At 45.9% G+C, this 24,406-nt stretch overlaps 1 pseudogene; it reads right to left on the minus strand.

The window, feature by feature from the left end:
• Positions 1-11,716: 11,716 nt before the first annotated feature.
• The window catches only part of LOC147667200 (uncharacterized), a 41,494-nt pseudogene continuing 28,804 nt past the window's right edge, over positions 11,717-24,406 (minus strand).

Here is a 24,406-nt window from a genome sequence, read left to right on the forward strand (position 1 = left end):
GCATATTTCGCATTCTAATACATACTTCTTAGTTTGTATTCTCATGCGAGGCCACCAATATCTCTGTTTTAATAGTGATATTGTTGCAGAAACGCCAGCGTGTGCAGAAGCAAGCCCTTCGTGTGCCGCTTTAATTAGTCCTAACCTGTGTTCCATGTTTGGAATTACTCTATCCCCCACTCCAGGGATTCGAGTAAAAGGAACATTATTCGTATCTGTTAAATATAAGTACTTTTCTGGAAAACCTTTTGGGAGTGTTTTTCTATCATCTTTTACTGACATACTGACAGCTTGTAGAATATCGCTGTCTATTTTTGTTTGTGACCGAGTAATCGCAGCTACGGAAGCCGTTTGCACAGCTGCCTTCGCGGCTTCATCAGCCAATGAATTCCCTGCAACGTGAACGCCATCACGTTGATGACTCAGAGTGTGTATCATGTGAGTCTTTTGTAGTTCCTTCTGTAAAAGAACTACTTGTTCCCAAAGCATTTTATGCTTAATTGTGCCACCTTTTGCATCTTTGAAACCATTTTCCACCCAATTCTGCAAGTATTCATTATAAGATTGTACGCAATAATATGAATCGCACACTATAAGTGTGGGGAATTCGCGATCGGTATTTTCTAGCGCCATCTTAAATGCTACCAGTTCAGCTCGCTGAGCCGAACAATCTCCTAGAGATTGTGTTTTAGTGACCAGTGGTCTAAATTTCCCTTTGTGCCAACGACCTTTAACTATCGCGCACGCAGCACTGTAAGCTTGTTTACCCCCAACTGCGGGTTGTGCTGATCCGTCCGTATATATGATACTTCTGTATTCTTCCAGAGGCAGGATTTCAATTGGCAGAGGACATTCATATTCATATTGTAAAAATTCCTGGGTCTTTAGGTTAGGATCATATTCGTACACTACGTCTGTTGCAGCAAGAGAATTAACCCATTGTATCCATCTTGGATGCAGGGCTTTAGCATTTGGAATGCTTGCTTTGGTTACCGCTTCTAAAGCAGGTATGGAAGTAACGATTATTATCCGTTTACCTTGTGCTAGGGCCCTTTCTTTTGCTACAGCAGTCTGAACCGCAGTTAGAATTTTTTCCCTCGAACTGAATTTTATTTCAGCTTTTGTGTACAAATGTGATTTGTAAGCTATTGGTACCGTTTCTCCCTCATTAGAGGTCAGGTACGTGAATCCGCATCTTCCTGGGATGACTCGGATTACAAGGTTGCGTGTGTTATCACGTGTATCTAATTTTGTTTTTGCTAACATGTCTGTTTGCAGTGATCTCAAAATTTCTGTGTGTTTTTGAGTCCAGTTGATTGGTTTAAAATCAGGTTTAATTAGTCCGCATAATTTAGAAAGTAAGTTCTTCCGAAATTCAGGAAGCCTAGAATCGATAGTAAATTCTTCAGCGTTTTCGGTGCTTGGAGTACAGCGCACTTCTCAAAGAAGATGTCCGCTAGGCTCTTGCGTTCACTTGATAATTCGTATCCTAAAAATAATACTGTCAGATGGGCAATTCGAGACTTTTTAAACCGAATTTGTAACCCTCTGCTGCGAACCCAAGTATTATGGTGTTCACTCTTTTCAAGTGAGTATCCAAGTCGTCGTCTGTGAGATAGATGTCATCGACATAAGATAATGCCTCATCATCATATATTTGTAGTAACTCTGTTACTCTGGCTGAGAATAGTCCTGGGCTGTTCTTGAATCCCTGTGGGAGCCTACAGAAATTTTTCTGTGACCCCATTACTGAGAAAGCGGTCAAGTATCTGCTTTCTGGTGCAATATTTTGACAAAAGAAACCATTAGAAATGTCTAATGTCGTTTTATATTTTTTCATAACTATATTATTCATTAGTGCAGCACTATGCGAATTTTGTACTGCAAATGTTTTGCAGCATGAGTTAAGGTGTCTGTAGTCCAAAACTAGACGATATGAATTGTCTGGTTTGGAGACAGGAAACAAAGGATTGTTCATTTGAGAGGTGCATGTTTCAATCACCCCCTGGTATTCAAGTTGATCTAAAATCTCCCTGACTTGTTTTTTAGCTTCTTGCTTAATTGGATACTGCCTTTGTGCAGTCGGTTGATTTTTTAACTGGATTTTGTGAGGAGGAGAGTCCTCATCCCATCTTACTTGATTTTTATATAATGCCGGTGCCTGGGCTACTGCCCATTTCCTTGCATATATATACTTAGCGTGAATCGGAATGTGATTCGAGAAGGCAGGCATAATCATTTCTTCGCCACGAGGGCACTCCCTGACAAACTCTGGGGGCCAATCTTTCTCAGCTAACAGGATGTCATAGCCTTTTGAGAGGTTATCCCTAAATAGACCCCTTATTTTCCTAGTCTTATCTCCCTCTATACGCAGTGTTATTTCGTATATCTTATGAGGTTTGCTAACTCTGGTATCGGCAGTTTCCACCTGAATGTATTCATTCATGTCCACTGTCTCCAGATGACTCATCAGGATCTTGCGAGCTATGCTGATTTCTGCTGCACTGTCTAGCATTGTCTGTGCCCACTCCCCATTTTTCAACTGTGTCCTCAGTATTCTCGGCATGTTTGATTACTCTAATACTGGCTACCTTCTTTCTTGGAAATTGTAATTTTTTACTTTGAGCAGGTTCCTTGTCTTTGGACTTGGAGTGCTCTCCTGGGTCTGACCGTCCTCTTCTTTCCGATTTCTGCGAAAAAGATCGAGAGGGACGTGTATCAATACTTTGAAATCTATCAGGCTTCTTCAAGTTATCCCTATTTCTAAGGTTATATCTTTTCTCAGAGGGCTCCCTCTGGGGAGACTGGTGTTCTCGAGTCGGAGTTCTTTCCCTCCGTCGAGGAGACCTTCCTCTGGACTGGAAAACTTTTTCGTTGGGAGTGGATTGTTTATTTCCATCCCAGCTCTTTTTAGGAGTGTTTGAATTATTTTTAATAAATAATTTTTCAGGATTTTCGAGTAGTTGGGGTTTTACTGGTTTCCCACCCAAGCTGTCTCTACCTAATTCTTCATAGCATTTCTCTATGATTCTGGCAAGCTCAATTAGTTGATCTGTTATATCTGTTTCCTTCAACTTCTGGCGGATCGCCACAGATGCTGCTTCTCCTTTTATATTGGCTAGTAATATAGCCGAGACCTTTTTGAAGTCTTTCAGTAATTTCATACCAAGAGTTAAAGCAGGTTCTGGACCGTATTCATTCTGAATCTGTTTTAGCACATCTGGTATTACCGCCATTGACGGAACACCATGTGTTTTCGTGTAAATGGAAGCAAAGACTGTACCCCAAGTGTCACAGTCCTCCACGTGTGGTGCGACTGCCATTGGAAGGCAGATGGTCAAGATTCTGTGTTTCTCTATAGGGGTAGTATTCGGAAATACTGCCTCTATTTGAGTAATTTTCTGCGCTAACCAGAAAGGAATTTGTTCCTGTTTTATGGGTGTTTTACCAAGACATGATTGTATGTTCTGTGGTGTAATTTTATTTGTGTTCCCCTGATGAGGGTTCAGCTGTGGAACATTCACAGTTGTTTGGACTGTTGCAGTCCGCAAAACATATTGGACTAATTGGCTATGTATCTTAATAAGTGTTTTTAGCTGTACTAACAGCTCTTCTTTTGACATTTTTACAATGTCTGGATGTGGTGTGTAGCTGGCTAGAACCGGCCACGTTGCTCCTGGTCTACCTAGTGGACCGAGCCTGGTAATGTGATCATTGTGTTTTAGGGCGCCTTTAAACCAGAGCAGGTGCTCTTGGTATTTTAATGGGATTTCAATCTCCTCGAAAGGAGCGTACTCATCCGGTGGATCCCCTACTATGTAGTAGTGGAACTCGTGTGTTGCAGCGTTTGCCGCTGGAAATTTTATCCATGAATAGAATACCTCTGTCTGCCGATATTCGAGTGCCTCTATCACGAAGACGACTGTGCCACCTTGTGTGGTCAGTCCATTTTCTATAAGTTTTGATGTTATAGTTTTTCTTATGTTGACCGGGATGATTATCGCACCCGGTTCAGTAATTACTTCGGGACCCTGCTGAGTCGCATTTACTGCGGCATCAACGGTTCCGTTTTCAGTTTGTGACATTTTATTGTCAGAAAGGTTTTGCAGAGCAGGTCTCCAAGGAGACAAAGATTAGGTGCACAATATTTTGGAACACTGTATCCTTCAACGTTGAATAAACCAGAGCTTTACATAGGAATCTCTTCCTACTAAGTTCGGGCGGATTTTAGCCTTTCACCCACTCCAGACGTCTATTGGAGTATTTACGGGAGAAAGGGGTCTGTGTGAAAAATGCACGACGGAGTTACTCTAACGTCTTGCGTTAGTTTATCGCCTTACCAAACGTTTGGGCACCATGTAGTGTAGTTCCTATTTTCCCTATAGGCCCTGCGCATTGGAATAACATAAACAGCAGTATAGACGTAGAAGTGCGGTCTTCCAGGTCTCTACTGACTATGCTAAACTTAATTGGGTTTGTTACCAACTAGCTCAGAGGTCACTGGAAACTTTCTTGACTGAATAGGAAGTGATCAGCTTCCCTGGTACAGACAAGAAGGGATTCAGTTTTCCAACAACCGCATAAACATGACAACTTTGCTCCTCAGATAAGAGTCAATCTCTAGGGTCGGGTGAAACAATAGACAGTTATTTTACTCAGTCAGTTTTGTGCAGATTACTTTCACCAATATGCAGAGAATAGAGAGACGGGCGTTTTCAATAAAAGGTATTATTTATTGAACAGTCTTTCTTCTCATGCAAGAGAAGTGGATTGCCACAATTGCAATACTAGTTATTAGATAAAGTGCGTACAGTAAAATGAGTATTGCGAAATAATACTGTGAAAGCATTGATATGGTTTCTTAGCCATACAATGGTTAAAAGGAATAAAATATATACAGTCATATATACATTAGGCTAACGTACTCAACTGGTGCTTCTAACTATGCCTACCCCAGTGTGCCTGACCTAAGCCTAACACGTGGAAGGGAGTAAGTAAGTAGTTTAAGTTAAGTTGGTTTTGCCAAGGTTTGCTTCAAGAATTCTCTCTACGGGTTTAGTCAACACCATACCTCTGGAATAGAATGTTGGAGGTCTTGTATCTCCTCTCAGGACTCGATATCCCAGTCACTCGCAAGAGTAGGCTGGAAACGCCGGAGCTGGATTTTCTCGGCAGGAGAAAAGACAGCGTCTTTCTCAGCGCGTCAAAGAGGAGGAGGAGGGGCATCGTCCGTGGGCTGGTTGCATCTGCTGGGCTCTGCAAGGGATCGCTGTTCAGCTCCTGTGTTCACCACACCATTGTTCGCTCGTTAGCAGCGATAGCATCAGCGTTGTCAGCAGAGTTTGCTTAAGGCAATGATGGTATTATTTATACCTGAAAGGTGCCTTGTTTGACGTAAGTTTTTGGACATAAGACGTCAATAAAGATGTCACTAGGAAGTGATCGTCCTTTCAGTGCTCATTAGAGTTCTATTACTAATCAAAACATAGCAAGCGGGGCTTTCCCAGGTTGCTGAGTTTTATCTTGTTGAAGAACTCGGAGTGTAATCTAGGAATCTTAGATAGTGGCTTTTGCTGTGTCATTTGCTCTAATGAGCTGCAGAGGAAGCGATTCTGAAATGTGGCTCTGATCATGTGAGGCCAGAGACGAGTTTCTGAAATATCACATTTGAACGTTTATGCCATTATAGGGGAATACATGGATTATAGCCGTATAGGGGCATAAGGTCACAGTATTGATCGGGGTCCTAGATTAGAATGATGAATGTGAACAAACCTTCCAAGACCTCAAAAACGACATGTGCAAAACACTACCTCTACAAGGATTTGACCCCAATCTCAAAAACTTTGTGACAACCGACGCCAGTAAGTAGGGCATTGGAGCTGTACTTACACAGAAAGATGCAAAAGGAGTGGAGTACACAATTGCGTTTGCATCACGATCCCTAACGACAGTAGAGGAAAGATTTTCAGTGATAGAACGTGAGGCATTGGACTGCGTTTGGGCACTCGAGCATTTCCGACAGTACATCTGGGGTAGGAAGGTTAATCTTTGCCCGGACTGCAAACCCTTAACAAAGGTGCTCACCACTAACGGTTTGTACACAGCATCACCACGTTTGGCAAGAATTTCAATGCGTCTGTTCGACTACATTTATGACATACAATATGTTCCTGTTGTAAAGAATGTGGTAGCGGACTTTCTTAAGCAGAATGCCACTAGAATTTAATACCAACACTGAAACCAATGAAGTGGATGATTCGTGTGTAGCAAATTTATGGGAGTGTACAAGTGGAATAACGAAGGAGATGTGGCTAATGGAACAGAGTAAAGACAAAGACATTGAAACAGTATTGCAAGTGATCAAAGAAGGTTGGACAAGCAAAAATAAATTAAATGAACAATTGAAGCATTTCTGGGAAGTGAAAGACGAATTATCAATGGAAGATGGACTACTAGTGAGGAGCGGAAGGTATGTACCACCAACTGTCATCAGGAAGGAAATACTGGAAATATGCCATGAGGGACACTTAGGCATAGCAAAAACCAAAAGCAGAGTGAAAAACACGTACTGGTGGCCAGGTGTTACCTGGATGTGGAAAGGAAAGTAAGAGACTGCAGGTTATGCATGGATTCTGACAAGACCCAAGTAACTTTCAAGCCACCACTACATCCCATACAATGTCCATCCATGCCATGGGAGAGAATAGACATTGACATAATGGGACCTGTGCTCAATGACAATGAACAACAATGCATAATTGTCATTATTGATCACTACACTAAGTGGCTGGAAATAAGAATTACAAAGAAAGCAGAACTCAGCACGTGGTCCAATTCCTGGAAGACACCTTTACACGTGAGGGACTACCCAAAAAGGTGGTGAGTGACAATGGTGTGCAATTCACATCTGAATTATTCAAGGAGTACATGTTGAAGCACAATATTGAGCACAAGACAACTTCACTCTACCACCCCGCTGGTAACAGGGCAGTGGAAAGATTCAATAGAGTCCTCAAATGTATTATTCAAATAGCCAATTCTAACCAGATGGACTGGAAGAGGGAAATACTGAAGACGGTGTGGGCCTATAGGGTAACACCATGTGAAACCACAGGTCACAGTCCGTTTGAACTCATGCGGGGACAGACTCCACTCACCAAGGACAATGTGGGCTGGGTTAAGGCTGCTCGCAGAGTACACTGGTCATCAAAGATAGTGAAGGAGAGGCTAACTCAAGCACAATCCAAAAGCAAGAGTACCTACGATAACAGACACAGATGCAAGAATGTGGTAATCAAGACGGGAAATGTTGTCAAGAGGAAGAAGAGTGGACACATAGGCAAGGGTCAAGAAAGGTACACCGAACCCCTGACCATGCAAGAGGTTTCCTGAAATTCTGCATATTTAAGCGACGGAAAGGTCTGGCATTTCTCAGCTCTTTCTGCATACAAATATCCTGTGGATGAAACGACGGTCAAGACACCCACTGAATCGACAGGAAAGCAATCAGGAGCACGGGAAGATAGTGTGTCCAGACAATACCTTTTGGACACTGAATCTGACTATGAATGGCCAGCACCTTCAGAAGAGAGGAGTGGAAGCTGTATGCATGAAGACACAATGCCAGAGGACAGTACAAACGGTCAGACTAGACCAGAAGGCGCCAGGTGCAAGTTACCTACTATTACGGTGTGTGAACCTGCACCACCGATTGACAGAAGCAGGGCAGGAAGACTGTTGGGACCGCCTGCGAAATTCAAGCACTATGTCTGTGGATAGTGGAGCCTTATGCTCCTACTAGTTTCCAGTTTGTTTCCATCTCCCTAAAGGGGGAAGATGTGTTGTGTTTATAATGCTTGTTTCCTACTTGGGACACCGTACTATGGGGCCGATTATGATTGCGGATATTTCGCATCCTTCGGGCCGGCCGAAACCACCGCCGGCCCGGAGGATGCGGATTATCCGCTGCGGACTGGAAAAAGACCCCCCGCCAGATTAGGATGGCTGGGGGATCTATTTTCCGTCCACCGCGGTCGCCTTCCGACAGCGGCGGAAAAGCACTAACATGGCTGGCGGTGTCTATCAGACACCGCCAGCCATATTAGGATAGCTGCGGTCATATGCCTTTCCACTGCGGCATTTCCGCCGTGGAAAGGCATACGGTGTTGTCTGCGGGGGCCCGTTGCGGGCTCCCAGGGGTGAAGGGGGTGTGGGGGGTGCACATGGGGGGTACCTATGGTACCCACTGCCTTTGCGTGCACGAAGCGGCAGGCACCACGCGGTGCCTGCCGCTTCATGCATGCAAAGGTAAACATGCATTTTTTTTACATTGCGTTGTGTGCTGCTTCAAGCAGCATCCGCCGTATTGTTAAAAATACAGGATGTGACCGCCAGGGTGGCGGTCACATCCTAATTAGCACGGAGGGACCACCGCTGCCCCTGCGGACGGTCCCTCCTCCTCTGGGGTGGCGGACGGATGCAGGTCCATCCGACATCCTAATAGGCCCCTAAGTGTGCACGCCAGTGTCCCTGTGCGGACACCGTACCAGCAGTGAGGTCATCAGCTGGGAACTGTCACTTCGGACAGTTATCAGCTGATCACCGAGCTGACTGGGAGTTCGCTCCGACGTTTGTAGGAGCATTCGTGTTGGCTCAAATAAATAGCTGAATTCACCTAATCTGTGTCAATGGATTCTTAACATCTTGTAATGGACATCTTTGGCAAGTGTTTAATCTTCCAGTGATTGACAGCACTGAAGCAGATTGTGCCTAGTGCAGGGGGGGCCATCATTTGGGAAAGAGATTCGCTGGATCGTTATTCCAGCATGTGGCATGGATGGAGCTTGCTCATTCAAAATGCTCACAAGGACGCAAACAGTTGTGCTGGTGATGTGACGAGAAAGGTACGGGGAGCTCCAGTGAGACAACCAGTGACGTTGAAACGTTGAGACGTTGAGTAACACGCAGGTGCGCTGCGTGTTACTGTTTGAGGCACTCTTGGGCCGTGAATCACACGGCACGTTGTATTGTTGCACGCCGCTATTTTTGGCTTGTTCTGCATTTGGAGGTCATCATGGCACTACGTCGCACACAGCTCTTTGGAAGTGCAGACCTCAGTATACCACTGTGGGTTGGCGCAATGCTACAAACATGGAGTGGCGGTGAACTGTGTATGAAACAGTCTGTCTCTGGTAAGGCGTCACATGAACACGCAGCTTGATATTTCTCAACATGTCATTTAAATGCAGTGATGCATACCTGGAGTTTTGCAGTTTTGTCTGTTGAGGAGACTGTCTTTAGTAACACGCATTCTGAACTTCAAGTGTCTCCAGGAGAAAGTCTGAATTGACACAGTCTTGCCTTTGTAATTTCTCAACGTTGCATCATGGATCCCCTCCAGCAACGGAGTTTGTAGTTTTCTTTTAGTAGCATTTTTAGGTACCATAGAGTTAAGAGAGTCTTCAGCAAGGAGTCGCTCACTGGACTTAAGGGTCAGGCTCCTGCATATGAGTGAATATTTGATGCTGATTTAGTAATGTTTAGTACTGCCATGATATTCAGGATGTTATAGATATGTTTCTCCAACCACATTATTGTAAATGTGTGCACACTTTAATTTGAATAGGGTATGAGTATAAGACACAAAGAGAAAATTGTGGGTACTATTGACCTTGTGCTTTAGTGTGCCATTGTTTTGGGCGTAAGAGCATCTTTTATGTTCAAGAGTTTTCAACTGCCATAGGGTGTTGTGCAATTCCTTCTTGTATATGGTTTTCCACAGTGAGTGCGTTGGTGGTGAGGCAGTGGATACCTTTCTTGCTTATGTGGGTTAGTTGCTGTTGTTAAGGGTGAAGGGCAGAGTTGACGTTGATTGTTCAATCCTACCTATGGGGTCAGGGTAAAGGGCAGGATTTTAACCAAATGAATGTGTTCTTCGCACTCTTCCTACGGGGTAGAAGTGAGGGGCAGGATTAAGCCAACTCATTACTGGTTGGAGATTAGATGTTTTTTAAAATTTGATTCCATCCTTACTAAGGGTTTGGGTGAAGGGCAGGTAGATTCTGAAAGACTGGTGTTTGGACTGTGGTTGTTTTTGTGTGTGTGGGATGACTGCGTGTTGTTTAAATCACCCAGTTTTGATTGAAATGTGCTAGGTGGGATGACTGCGCGTAGCTTAAGTCACCCGGTTTTGATTGAAATGTGCCGTGTGGGATGACTGCATGCAGTTTAAGTCACCTGGTTTTGTTTGATATGTTACGTGTGATTACAGTTCCCACCCTTACTTCGTGTTTGGGTGAAGGGTAGTGTAGATGCCAAATGGTTGGTGTGGAGTGGTGCTCTACACTTACTCAGGTGTTTCGCCTTTTTTCTTTTCTTTTTGCAGTTGTTTGGTTGGTTTTCTATCGCGCCTGTGGTCGATGCCCTACGTATTCCATTGCATGTTAGCATGGCCAGCTGGCATGTCTTGTGGTATCAGGGTTGGATTGTGGTTTTGTGGTGTGGTAGAATATGTGTTTTGTTTGGTTAGAAAGGGAGATGATGTACGTGAGTGTATTCTTATTCTTCTTATTTTGTAAGTATTATGTTATGACATGTTGTGCTATTTGCATTCAATGTTTTCCATCTCTCTTTGTATGCACATTTGCAATTAGTGTGTTATGACATGTTGCTTGTGAAATGTTTCCCACCCATTATTTTCATGCATTTGTATTAGTACTCATTGCTACAATGTATACTTGCAGGCTACAGTTTTAATGTTATTCTGTGTAAAGAAAGGAGATGAGTTATGCCTGCTGCTCAGCCAGTGTGACTGTGATGATGGCATGTTGGTGTGTGAGGATGCTGTGTAATGTTGGTGAGTGAGAGAGTCATTTGGAGGATGGGCTGAGCAGCAGGAAGGCTGCTCCTGGTGGGACTCTATATGACAACATCCATCTTAAATAAAACAACCTAAAATCTACATGGACTAGTTGTCTTTTTTTAGAACAGTTTTGTATTATGCAGGGATGGCTCTAAGATGGTGCAAATGGTGCAGCCACACATGGTGCTGAGTTCAAGGAGCAAAGGGCACTGTTTTAGTAATAAATGATTGGTTTAACCCCTTCCATGCCCGTGACGAAAACATTCTGTCATGAGCCACGCTTGGGCTGTGGTGATGACCGAATGGTTCTGTCACGACCAAGCCCGCGATTGGAATATCCAGCACAGGGCTGGAATTCCTGCTGCACGCAAGCTGTTAAAACCACCTGTTGTTTTCACACAACAATAAAGATACAAGGATAACTCTAGAGAATAATGCCCTACTCCTTACTGGTGATCTCCATTACCCCCAGGTGCCTCCAGTCCCCATTCATGACATATAGAGCACACCAAAGCCAGGAACCCGGTGGTCCTAACCCCCAAAGAACACCCAGGACACCACACCGAAAGCAGCATCCAAAGTGATGCAAATGGAAGAACTACAGGAAAAGACAGGCAGGAGCACACAGCCCGTAACTCTCCCAACCAAAAAAAGGTTGCCCCACCCAGAACAAGCAGGAGACGACAAAGGTGAACATAAAAGCAGACCAGCAAGACCACAGCACTGCCACACAACCAGAACAAAGGACACCCAATGCCACATAACCCAGAGGGCAGTAAACCCACACTGTGAACACCCCGACAAACCAACACCAAAGGAGGTGCCCCGCTAAGGAAGCACCAAAGACAGCCATCAACAGAAGGACAGCGAGGAGTTCACAGAAGGAAGAAGACCCAAAGTGGCCACACACACCAGCAAAGCCAGGGACAAACCAACAGGGACATAACCAAGGGCTGGAAGAACATGAACTCAACACCACAGTCTGAAACACCAGCCCCAGAGACAAACGGAAAGGAGAAGCCAACACAGGCCCAAACCACAGAGAAAATACAAGCAGGGCACCCTGGCCCCCAGAGCCCCCACCCCAGAAAAACTTCAGAGCGGAAGAGAGCCAGCCCAGAAAACCAACACAAAGGCAACAAGGCAAGGACCACCAAAACCAAAGCTGAAATGGAGGCACACCACAGAGACCGTAAGCCCAAAGGCCAATCCTCAGAAGGGAAATGGTGGTGGAAGCAACCACACCACCAGAACCACAGGCACAAAGAGGACCATAACATACTAAACCCCCACAGGATACACTAGGCCTGAAAGGGCTCCCACAGGGGCACCAACACCCAGCACCCCTCAAGCCGTCCCAGAGACACCGCAGCAGAACTGACAGAGAGCATTCCAAAGCAGACAACAGAAGAAAAATCTAACAACGCTGAAAGCTTGCACAACCAAACCCAGAAGAGAGCTCAGGGGAAGCAGGGTAATACCCCAAATACACCTGCTCCCAACCAGGAAATGAAGAGCAACAGGGTCAACAATGGGACCAACCCCACCAATAAAGAAGAGATCCACAGCAGACCAGCCCAAAAAAAGGTGAGAAGGGCCCACCACCGGGGCCAAGGCACACACTCTGAGGACTATCCAAAGACAGAACAACACAGCCACACTCCAGACACCCGCACCTAAACCCCAGACAGAAAACCTGGGAACAAGTGCACAAGGAGGAAAAAAACAAGCCTGAAAAAGACCAAACCAGGAAGGGAGGAAGAACTGACCGAGGACTAAGCCCTCACCAACCTCATGGACCCGGCCACCAGAGAGCTCAGAGAACACCACTGCCACCGAAAACCCCAGAGAAGGACCATGCCCCACGGCAAGAACGTTCAGCACCAACCACCAGCGCAGACATAGGACGACCGCCAAAGCACACAGACCTGGAGAAGGAGCTGGAGCCATGACACAGGGACAGGCGTGAAGAACCGGTTAAACCCTCTTACTGGGGCTCAGTGGCGGGGGAACCACCCAAGTCTTCCATACCTTCCATACTTAGCAAAATGAGACACAGGAGCCTTCGTCTGCAGGATGAACACAGATTTATTCAATAGCCCGGGCTATGAAACAGAGTCCCAAGCTAGACAGAGACAAGGCAGAGGAGGCTGCTGCTTCACTCTTCAGCTTACAAGCCTTTTATACTTTTTCATCCCAGTCTTCTGGCTGTTAGTTCATTGTTTAATCAGGGCAGTGTTTGCAGGTGATAACCAGATCCAGAAAATGTTTGTAGATGGTGACCTGGTCAAGGCTTGGTACACAAATCATTGTTCACTCGGCTTTGATCAAGGATCAGTCTTTCAAGGCATTGTTTAATCACCCTGATCAAGGGCCAGCAGTCAGACGATTGTCCAGATAACCTGATCAAGGTGTCAAGGATGTTTACCAGACTTGGAGCAGGAGATGGAAAATAAATAATTTACTCAGGGTGTAAGTGTCTCGTGGCTTTCAGTTGAACTGCAAAGAACAGGAGGGGGTTGGGTGTGCGACAGTTCCTGGGTAGAAATACAGACTGCAAGATGGTTTTTGGCGTGTCAGTTAGAATTTCCTCAGGCATCAGCAGAAATGACCAGGTGAGTCGTGTGGAAGTGTTTGACACCAGATGGCAATGAAAAAGCAATGGAGTCCCGGTACAAATGATGCAGATCAGAAGAACACTTTTCCTCAGTCCCTCCTTTTGCCATTGAGTGGCAAATACTTGAAATGTCAATGTTCATAAGGCCATCAGTTTCTTGTTGGAGCATCATCATCATATTGGTTTTGTGAATGTTAGAGGATGGAGACTTGATGGTCTGGACACACATTGTACAGAGCACTGGCAGACACTGAAAGCACAAACAGCAGGAGACTAGGATAGTTACTCCCAAGGCAAGGAAGATGAGGACCTTCCACCCCCACTGGGAAAGGAGGCCACAGATCCAGCCTGTGAGGGACCAGTTGCCTTCATCCAGATGAATTTTGGAAGAAAGGTGATGCAGACGTTGGATGGCATTGTACACTGTAGGTGCGTTGTCTGGGATGTACACGCAGCAGCTGGAGCCGATCAATTTACTAAGTATGGGTGAAAAATCCGTTTCGCTGGCGAATTCGCGGATTTTTGACAATTTCGCGATCCGCGAATCGCGCAAATTTACCCAATAATCCGCAAATTCGCAAGCTATGAATTATTTTGCTTGGTCGCACTTGAAAAATACAATATCGCGCGCGCGGCGTTGACTCTGAGCCTGCAGAGTTGTTTTTCTCCCGGTTTTGCGTGTGCTGCGCCATTTTTGATCTTACTGCGTGATCGCGCGAGAGTTTTTCGAACGCAATTACGTCGTTGCGGCTTGCCATCTTGCACGACGAGAGTTTGACAACGCGAGTACGTCATAAATGCCCGCGACGGCGCGCAGCTGACTTCCGGCGGGAGGTTTGAACAGCTCGAGTTCCCGAAATTGCAAAAATTGCAATTCTGCACAAGAAATCCACGGCAGGAAGCATAAACCTTGTGAAAATGATGATTTTGATCAGAATAACTCCTCAGATTGACCTTTGGCTGCACTTTTTGGTGCAGGAGTCCATTGTTTGGGGTGGGGTGGGAGGAAGGAAGTGCCTCAGAGTCTCCAACTTCCTGTTCCTGTCCAGCAGGCTCCTCCCAGTGCTTTGTCCATGTACTGGCCACTTTTCATTTGGCTGTTGAGCTGGAAGGATTACTTTTTCTTGCTGCTGGTGGATATTTGTATTTGAGGACTTTTTGGACTTTGGAGTTTGGATCACTTTTGGACTTGAGATTTTACAAGTAAGTTGGTGTTGTTTGTCTGGGGCATTGCAGTTGAGGCAACTCCAGTTCTAAAACATTTTTCACAACTTTAACAAAATATATATTGTGGTGGGTAGCTAGCCACAGTATCCAGTAGGCCCAGGGTTAGTCATGGGTGCATGATACAACTGTTTCTCTAATTTTTTTTACTTCATTCTAATTTATGTCATGGAATTTTAGCTCACTGTTATATGTTTTATTTTTTTATTTTGGGGGGCCTGTAAAGCCTCACTAGCCAGTAGGCCCAGGGGTAGTGAGTGGTGCATGGACCAAGTCTTTCTGTGGGGTGTCTTGAATTTAAACATCATTGAGGGCATGGATGGCATGGGATTGTGGTGATTTTTATGTGTTTTTCGATTTTTGGGGGTTTTGTTGGGGACTGGCCATGTGGGTGGGGGCCATTTTGAGTGCTGGTACAGGCAGGGCCTGGCCATGTGCTGGGGGGCAAGGGGCCATTTTGAAGGCAGGCAGTGTTCTCAGGCCTGCACCCATTTTGCCTAGCTTTCATCCATTATGCCAAGGGGTACTCAGTGGTGCATGGGCCTAGTCTTTCTGTGCGGTGTCTTGAATTTAAACATCATTGAGGGCATGGATGGCATGGGATTGTAGTGATTTTTATGTGTTTTTCGATTTTTGGGGGTGTTGTTGGGACTGGCCATGTGGGTGGGGGGCATTTTGAGTGCTGGTACAGGCAGGGCCTTGCCATGCGCTGGGAGGCAAGGGGCCATTTTGAAGGCAGGCAGTGTTTTCAGGCCTGCACCCATTTTGCCTAGCTTTCATCCATTATGCCTAGCTTTCATCCATTATGCCCAGGGGTACTCAGTGGTGCATGGGCCTAGTCTTTCTGTAGGGTGTCTTGAATTTAAACATCATTGAGGGCATGGATGGCATGCAGGGTCGGATTGGGATCACAATTTGGCCCGGGCACTGACGAAAAAAGTGGCTCACTTTCAAGGGGCGTGACATACATTTAAGGGGAGTGACCTACAGTTAAGGGGCGTGGCCCACATTCAAGGGGCGTGCCCTTTCATGAAACACTATTTGGTTAGTCTTTGAGGTCTAATTCGTAGAGAAATATTTAGTAAATTAAGCCTTTTAAAGCTTACAGAGCAAGTAACATTGGTAAAGACTAGGAGCACTGCAGTTCTGATAACTGAATACTTACTTGCAGTCTTAACGCCCTGCACAATGTCATTAGATATTCTTTCCCAACCAGCTATGTCCTAGACTCTAATCATCACATAAATCAGAAATCTAGTACAAAGTCAAGGAGAAAGGGTAAGACTGGAATCTCTGAAAACAGAACATGTAATAACAAAAGTAAGAATTCACAAATGAGGAAAAGGCAGTCAGGGGTGTAAAGAATGCTGAAAAAATGTATCTGTGCAATCTAGTCATACATTTATTTCACAGCCAGCAGGTGATGTCTATATAAAGAAAACCACAGTTTTATTCATATCTGTTGCTGCCTTCAAGTCTGGGCCATGAGGAGTGTAGGAAGGTGGATACCTGACTATGGTTACCCCAGATTTGTTGCCTTGTTTTTAGCTGGTTTTCGACTTAGTTGGTCTGGTTCCCTGCTAATGAGGGCCCCAGGCTATCTGCTCTCTCCTTAAAATAGATTCCATGTACCCTAGGTGCATAATCAAATTAGCTTGGGTCACCTTATCAGCCCCTGTACAGTGCCCAGGGCATAGGTGCATCCAAAGCCTACCAGGGGCAGCAGCATATCTTTTGACACCTCTGGCTGGCTATCCAAAATTGACACAACTGGCTGATCACTCAGCTGGGGCAAGGTGGTGTAATCACCCCTTGCTTAGGTATAGTATACCTATATCTAAAACCTAACTGGACACATATAAACCTATAAGCCACTCCTATGGCAGGCCTTAACAATCCTGGAGGCAGAGTGCGTGGTTTAATGTGAGATGGTGCTCTAGCATGAGCTGAGCCTGTCAGCAGCTGTCGGCACCAATTCCCTTAGCTGTTCCGGGATAATGCCAAACCATATACTATTAAGCGCATTATAATCCTTGCGTTTATATGTTAACTTTGGTTTGGCTTTATCAAAACATGTCGTGTAAGGTGTCATACAAATTGGAATACTATCCCCTCGACAGTCCTGTTGACGGGGATAGCATTCCACCCCTCTAGGGGGTGAAGACATGTTACTTTACTAAAACGCGGTTGATTTTTAAAAGAGCCTCAGATCCACAAAATGGATGCTTCTGCCACAAACACAAGTCTGACCTCCTGCTGCTGACCGAAACTCAGCAGAGGAGGCCTGGACAAAGGCTTTCCTGTCGCAGGGAGGTGTCACACCACCCCAGACAGGAGATAGTGGATTGTAGCAGGGAGGTTTGAAAGAAACCAGACAGTGCCTGGGGAGCACAAGGCTTCCCCTTGCATAATCCGGTCAAACCGGTTCTGGGGCACACCAGCCCCAGCTCCAGTGCGACCTGGACAAAGGGAAAGGGGTGTAACCACCCCCTTCCTGGGTCCCACCCATAGGAGGGGACCTAGCAGGTAATCCAGCCCCCTAGATTGGTATAAGAATGGGAGCAGTGCCAAAGCACTCAGTTTATCCTGATGAAACATAAGAAACGAAACTCTGGACCCTTCGACATCCTACTCAATGTAGAAGACTGAAGAATCTCCCTTGTGGTCAAGGAGTGACCACCCTGTGCAAACAGCACCATCCAGCACCTCAATGTCTGCTTTGTTGCAGTTCCCGCCAGAACTCGAGCAACAGAGATCAACAAGATCAAGCTTGCCTGCCTTCTACTAGCCCGATCCACAGTACCTGCAGAGCTGAGACCCGTGGAGGCGACCGGAAGCGCGGGGCCTGCCATCTTGAAAAAACCACAAGACGCTGACCGTGCAGCCCACGAGTGACCCTCAAAGCTGTACATCGGGGTTTGAGAAACCCTAGCCCTGAGACACTTTTGCTTTAAAGCTCACCCCTCTACACTCAACGAGTGCTGCGTGGGGCCCTTCTGCTTCTTTTGGCTCAACGCGTTGGCCTGGTCACTTGCCCGCTGGCTTGTGGCCCCTGTGCCAACGAAACTTGAAAACCGACTTGTGATTCTGGTTGATCCAGACTTGCACCCGCTCCTCTGAAAAGGAGCACCCGCTCTGACCCTCCTGGTCCGAGTGAGAAGCAATCTTCCAGTCCTGCGTGGATTGCTCTTGCCAAGTTTTGTTTGCTCCGATCTTGAAGCCGACAGCGTCGACGGTGAGAGCCTTTGTGGGACAGCTTGTGACCCGCTCCTGGACATCGCAGATGCCCTAGAGCCCACGTGGCAGCGGAGAGAAGTTCCTCGACAACCACCTGATTGCGCCCGACATGGCCTGGTTCCGCCCTGGTTCCACCCTGGTCACTGCTGAGTGACCCAGACTCTTTCCCCTCTGCTTTCAGGTACTTTACAACTCTGATCCACCCTTGGATCACACGGACACTTCTCCTTCATATCGCCTGCAGCATCTTAAGCTTCAAGCACCATCAACCTGCGTGACGAAACCCGACGCCACTTCGACCCTATGCACCCGCTTCCTGTGGGTGAGGTAACTCAGCAACGCCGGTGTTCCCACACTGGTACAGACCTCTAGGGTCTGTGTCTAAAGTTTTATCCTTCTAGGTTGAGCAGAAGCATCCTTAAACTATAACTTTGTAACTTTTACGCACCATTGACTTTGCATTGGTGCATGTGTGTGCTTTAAGCGCTGCACCCAAGTTCTGATGGCTTTTCCTGACTTCAGCATTGCTAGTCCCGACCTGTCCTAGCGATTCCCTAGGCCCTAGGCCTAACCACTGTCCGATTGGTATCTCTTATACCACTTTCTTAATATATGGTTTGAGTGGCCGCCCGCCCTCATCCATAATTGTGCAACTTTCATATGTTATACTGTGCTTTTGTTTAAACGCTTGTGCCCCTTTGCTCATAAAGAGTACTGGGGATTATTCTAGTAATAACTACATATATTTTTATAATATATACTTGTGTGGTGTCCTTTCATTTGATATTACAGGATTGTGATTGGTAAAACAGCTCGCTTAACACGACCTCTTGAGTTTAGCCTTTCAGGCTGCTTAGTCCATGCTACCCCTAGGATAGCTAGTCTATACGGTTGACTTACAACCAGACACCATAAGGGATTGTTTGGACTGATACAAGGTGGTTCCAGAATTGGAAACATCATATATCAGGCCAACTTCTCACAAGGAGACTGAGGATTACTCAATTAACCATGAAAATGATAGAAAAGCTGCAAAAAGGAATTCTAACCTGAACATGCTAGAAAAGTGAATTCTTCTGCACAGAGAAAGAAGTGCCAAGTTTGCAAATTTTGCTTAGGCCTCGAACAAGGCTTAGCTTAGAATGAGGCTAAACAGCTCTCTTTTGAGAAAGCACATTACACAAAGTCTTAGACATGTCCTGAAATCAACACACAAACATGTTGCCACATTAGAGTGCAGTCAGACCTACACACTACAAACAAAAACTAACCAAAACGTACTAATTAATATTTTTGGCATATAGAGAAATATGCCCCTTGTGCGCATTTTGGATGAGGCCTTTAAAATAAAGTTACATTGTTAACTGGCACACAAATGAATCAGTAAATTGTGCAAAGAAATGGTAAACAAAATGGTTCCTACCTGTTCCTTCTTGCTTCAGAGGAAGGGATCGGCTAGCAACACATTGCATTTCTGGGTGCTGGATGTGGCAAGTCAAGTAAACCTTTGAGGAAGACCTACTGCACTGAGTCTAGTGCGGTATTTTCTGGATTCGGTGGGACGACGATTGAGGCACACTAGATGTAGCTTTGAGTACTGCTTTACTCAGCCTACTTTGGTCAGCCCTGTGGAGAGTGGGATGCCAAGGGGATTAGATGGCCCCTCCTGAGTTAGAGCTTGGCAGGGTGGTACATCTGGTTAGAAGAGTAACCAAATAGAAAAGGCAGGGTGAACACTCTGTAGTTCTGTATGGGAGGGTCAGGACTAGGGTGACCAACTGGCATGGGTGCAAATTCAGGATGGGGAGTGTAAAAATTCAGGACAAAGGGTCAAAATTCAGAACAAAACTTCTGGACAAAAGGTAAGTTTTACAGACCCATCAGAGGAGGTTGTGCATTATTATGTAAGTAAGTAAATAGACAACCATTTAAGCACTAGTCAAAATAAGTTTATATCAGGTCGAACCAATCGTGTACTTCACGGTTTTTCAGTATGCACGCAGCTTTGATCAACTGTGCAATTCGTTTTGTGATATTTCATATGATAATAATCTATATATATGGTTACAGCACTGGGTTGTCCAGTCTGATATTTTGTTTACAATTCATGGTTCTGAGCAAGCATGTTTGGTGAGAGAAATGGTCGGGAAGATCTGCTTGGATAGTCATTGTGAGATGTAAAGTGGCAAACATAAGATGCCGCTAATCCAGATCCAAACATATTCAACCATTTGCAAACCTATCCATCATGTATTCTTCCATCCATCATTTCACTCATCCATCCCTCCATCCACCCTTTTACTCATCCATCCATTATCCACCCATTCATCCACTCTTCCACCCATCCATCCATTCACTCATCCATCCATTTACCCTTTCACCCATCCAGCCACCCTTTCACTTACCCATCCTTCCACCCAATCACTCATCCTTCCACACATTCACCCTTTTAGTCATCCATCCTCCCTTTCTCTCTCCATCGACCCTTTCACGTAGCCATCCATCCTTCCTTCCATCCACCCAATTATCCATCTACTCATCCACTCATGCATCCATCCATTGATCCTATCACTCATCCATCCTTTCAATCATCCATCCATGTTTTCTCTCATCCATCCTTTCACTCCTTCACTCATCTATCCAATCTTTTGCCCATGCACCCTCCCTTTCACTCACTCATCCATCCTTACGGCCACCCTGTTCATCCATTTACTCTTTCACTTATCAATTAATCAATCCATCCATCATTTCACTCATCCATCCACCCATTCTCTCTCATCATCCATACATTCACCCTTTCATTCATCCATTCACCCTTTCACTGACCCATCCAGCCATCCCTTCACGTACTCTCTCACCCACCTTTTCCCAATAATTGTGAGCTGAGCCTTTGTCCGCAGAGTTGCAGACAGAAGAGACTCATCAGGAACTCACCCCTCGCTGTAGTTCTTAAAGCAAAGGGAGGGGTTCAAGATGCCCCTGCACATAGTCAACCGGAAACCTTGGAAGTCATGAGTCATGCATGATGCACAGTGCTAGGCCCTAAGGTGTCTGTGACATGGTGTTGTTTCCAGGGCTTTAAGTGGGATGACAAAACTGAGGGGTCTCTCCAAAGGGGGTGTTCAATGTAATTAAGGGCGTAGCTTAAAACACCTAAGCTACAAATCTGTGCTTAGCATAGTGTGCCGCCCGACTGGTATTTTGCTGCTTCTGTCATTGCGTTCAGATATATCATACAGCAAGTAATGTTACACCAACAACAAGCCAGAACTATAGGTTTTATCAATGGTTGTTAGTTGCATAAAATAGAAAAGCTGCAACCATGACTTCCTTGAATGTAATATTGAAAATGCATCAGTTCTAAAATGATGACACTGAGAAGGAACTATAAACTTTTTTTTAACTTCTTGCACCGCCTTATTTTGATTAATTGGATTCTCTTGTAGCAGCAAGGATGTTATTGGGCATTTCTCCCTTCTGACAGGATGCCCGAGGCAGTAGGAGGCCACCACATGCTTTAAAGCCCAGACTGACCCATTGTCATTCTGTATGTGGCAATCAGCCGCATACAGAATGACAATGGGCGGGTCGGGCTGCTCTTGCGCTCAGCGGAGTGCCAGGCGGCCCCATCAGGGAGTTGAGGCTTCTGGCAGGGGAACAGTGCTGTTCCCCAAAGGCCAAAATTACGGACAAAAGGCGTCCATAAAGGGATCATCAAGGACAACGGACGTGAGATTCCAATTACGGACGGTCCGTGAAATTTACGGAAGGTTAGTCACCCTAGTCATAACTGTCTTCTTCCTGAGCCTTAGGAGTTGGACTGGGTCACTGAAGGCCTACACATGTATCCCTTCCACCTGGGAAGGATTGGAAAAGACTGGCACCTAAGGAGATGAAGATGAAGCAGCAGCCTGTTGAAGCAGGTTTTCTGGGCACCTGAGGGCTGGGCAGGTCTTTGCTTTGATCCCCTGCTGCAACTTCTGGATACGATCCTCCTGGTGGTGGGTGCTGTAGAGTCCAATTTGAAGTTGTCTGATGAAAGCTGCTGGCAAGCTGCTTTTATGTCCCTCACCTGGCTAACATGGGCAGGGAAATCAGGAGGCGGGAAGGACATCTATGGATTCTCACCCCCACTTCAATCCAGAAGCTGTGTCTTACTCGCTGACCGAGAAAGGGGGTGTGGTCAGAGCAGTGAGTCAGAAACCTATTTGCCTGCTGTTTTTCCACTCATGCAGGCAGTGAGTAAGGAGTGTGTCCATATGGAGGTGAGGCAGGAGCTGGGAAGGGAAAGGAAGGCCACAAACATCACCCAACAAGATCCCCCATTGAGGAGCGAGTCACTGGAAATTATGAATACTATGAAATGTTATCTTAGTGCAAGCTTAGACTCTCCCAGAATAACAAAAAGAACATAGAAGTAGAATATGCACCTGGTAAGAGGTACAGAATGACTTAAGGGTCAGAGCGCAGCCTCCACAACATAAGAAAACCAGACAGGGAGGCACTAAGGGGAATTAAATACAAATAAAAAAATTGCATTAGAAAAGCTGTGTTAAAAAATATGGACATGTTTTTTATAAAGTGTCCTGTTTAATTGTCATGGTCCCTTTGCAGAATCATAAAGCATGAACAAATGGTTATTTTTTATAGTTGTTTTACCATTTGGCAGTTTTATATCGTGTAAATTCAGCCCAAGACAAAGGCTATTTGAGTTCTATTCATGAGTACCAATTACAGTACACATGATCTGATTTTTTATTTTAAGGGCCTGGGCGAGGACGTGATCTGCCCAGAATCTCAGGTTGTTGAGCAGATGCTGGGACTCAAACTTGAATCCCCATCTCTGCAACTCTGGCGTTAGGCCACCTATGCCTATGCACAGACAAGGAATTAATGTGGGAGGATACTGGGGCATATTATCAAGGGGGTTTATCTCCGCTTTTTTGGCTTTAAAAGCCAAGAAAGTGGAGATAAAATTATCTCCCTATTACCTAGCTGTCGCTATCACCAGTTAGCGACAGCTAGTAGGAGATAGCGACCATCTTGGGCCCCACTTTGCATGTCAGTGATATTTATCACTAATGACATGCAAAGTGGGCGTGCCAAGATGTTAGTGACTGGAAACAGTCGCTAACATCGCTATCTCCTATTACCAACTTTTGGAGATATTCGTGCTTAGCACCTGCCCTGAGCAGTTCTTAGCCATGTTATCCAATGGTAAGTGGATAACATGGCTAAGAGCATTAGCTCGCTAATGCATGAATATCGCTGACTTTTCAGCGATATTCATGCTTGCGGCCGATTTTTATCGCATTTTTGCGATAAACCTTGGTAATACCAAGGTTTATCTGCTATAAAAATCGCCGCCCACTGTTCTTGCGCAGGACACAAGGCCAAGGTGACAATGGCCTACATGCTGAGCAAATGAAAAACCAGCAAGGCCCTTTCCATCACAAAATTATTCGAGCCCTCCAGCACAAGAGCACCTGAAAAGCAGAGAAGCCCCTGCTATTACTAACATACTCAGCCCTCCTCAGACAATCAGCAGTAAGGCCCCTGCAATCTATAAATTAATCAGCACAAATCACAGCTGCTGGATCATCCACAGTAGCCAGGGGGGGCTAAGGTGAAGATTGTGCGCTTTCAAAACATCACCTGGCCCCCACAGCCAGACCCATTCTTCCTCGCCAACTGTGCCCTGAATGTGAGGGGCTGTGTGCGAGGTGTTAAGACTAACACTGTTTCCCCGGCTGCGTGGGCCCCAGGGGGGCCAAGGTGAAAATGCCTCAAAAGGTCTGAGCAACACCTGGCCCCCAGGGAGGCCGATTCTTGTAAACAATCACCCCTCTCCAGCGCGGCCTCAGCGTTATTGCTTTGCAGGGCCAGGGGTGCAGTAGAGGCCACAGCTGATAATCGCTGTATGGCCGCACAGTGAAGAGCTTTCATTTCTGTCTCTGTCTCCGTGCCCTCTGTGGGCTGTTTTTTTTCTCCCCGAATGCCAATGCCAATGCCAATCCGCCCCTGATGGCATGGGATTGTGGTGATTTTTGTGTGTTTTTCGATTTTTGGGGGTGTTGTTGGGACTGGCCATGTGGGTGGGGGCCATTTTGAGACATGGTACAGGCAGGGCCTGGCCATGTGCTGGGGGGCGAGGGGCCATTTTGAAGGCAGGCAGTGTTCTCAGGCCTGCACCCATTTTGCCTAGCTTTCATCCATTATGCCCAGGGGTACTCAGTGGTGCATGGGCCTAGTCTTTCTGTGGGGTGTCTTGAATTTAAACATCATTGAGGGCATGGATGGCATGGGATTGTGGTGATTTTTATGTGTTTTTCGATTTTGGGGGTTTGTTGGGACTGGCCATGTGGGTAGGGGCCATTTTGAGTGCTGGTACAGGCAGGGCCTGGCCATGTGCTGGGGGGCGAGGGGCCATTTTGAAGGCAGGCAGTGTTCTCAGGCCTTCACCC

The sequence above is a fragment of the Lissotriton vulgaris genome, unplaced genomic scaffold (genome assembly GCF_964263255.1).
Source record: "Lissotriton vulgaris unplaced genomic scaffold, aLisVul1.2 SCAFFOLD_982, whole genome shotgun sequence".
Taxonomy (NCBI): domain Eukaryota; kingdom Metazoa; phylum Chordata; class Amphibia; order Caudata; family Salamandridae; genus Lissotriton; species Lissotriton vulgaris.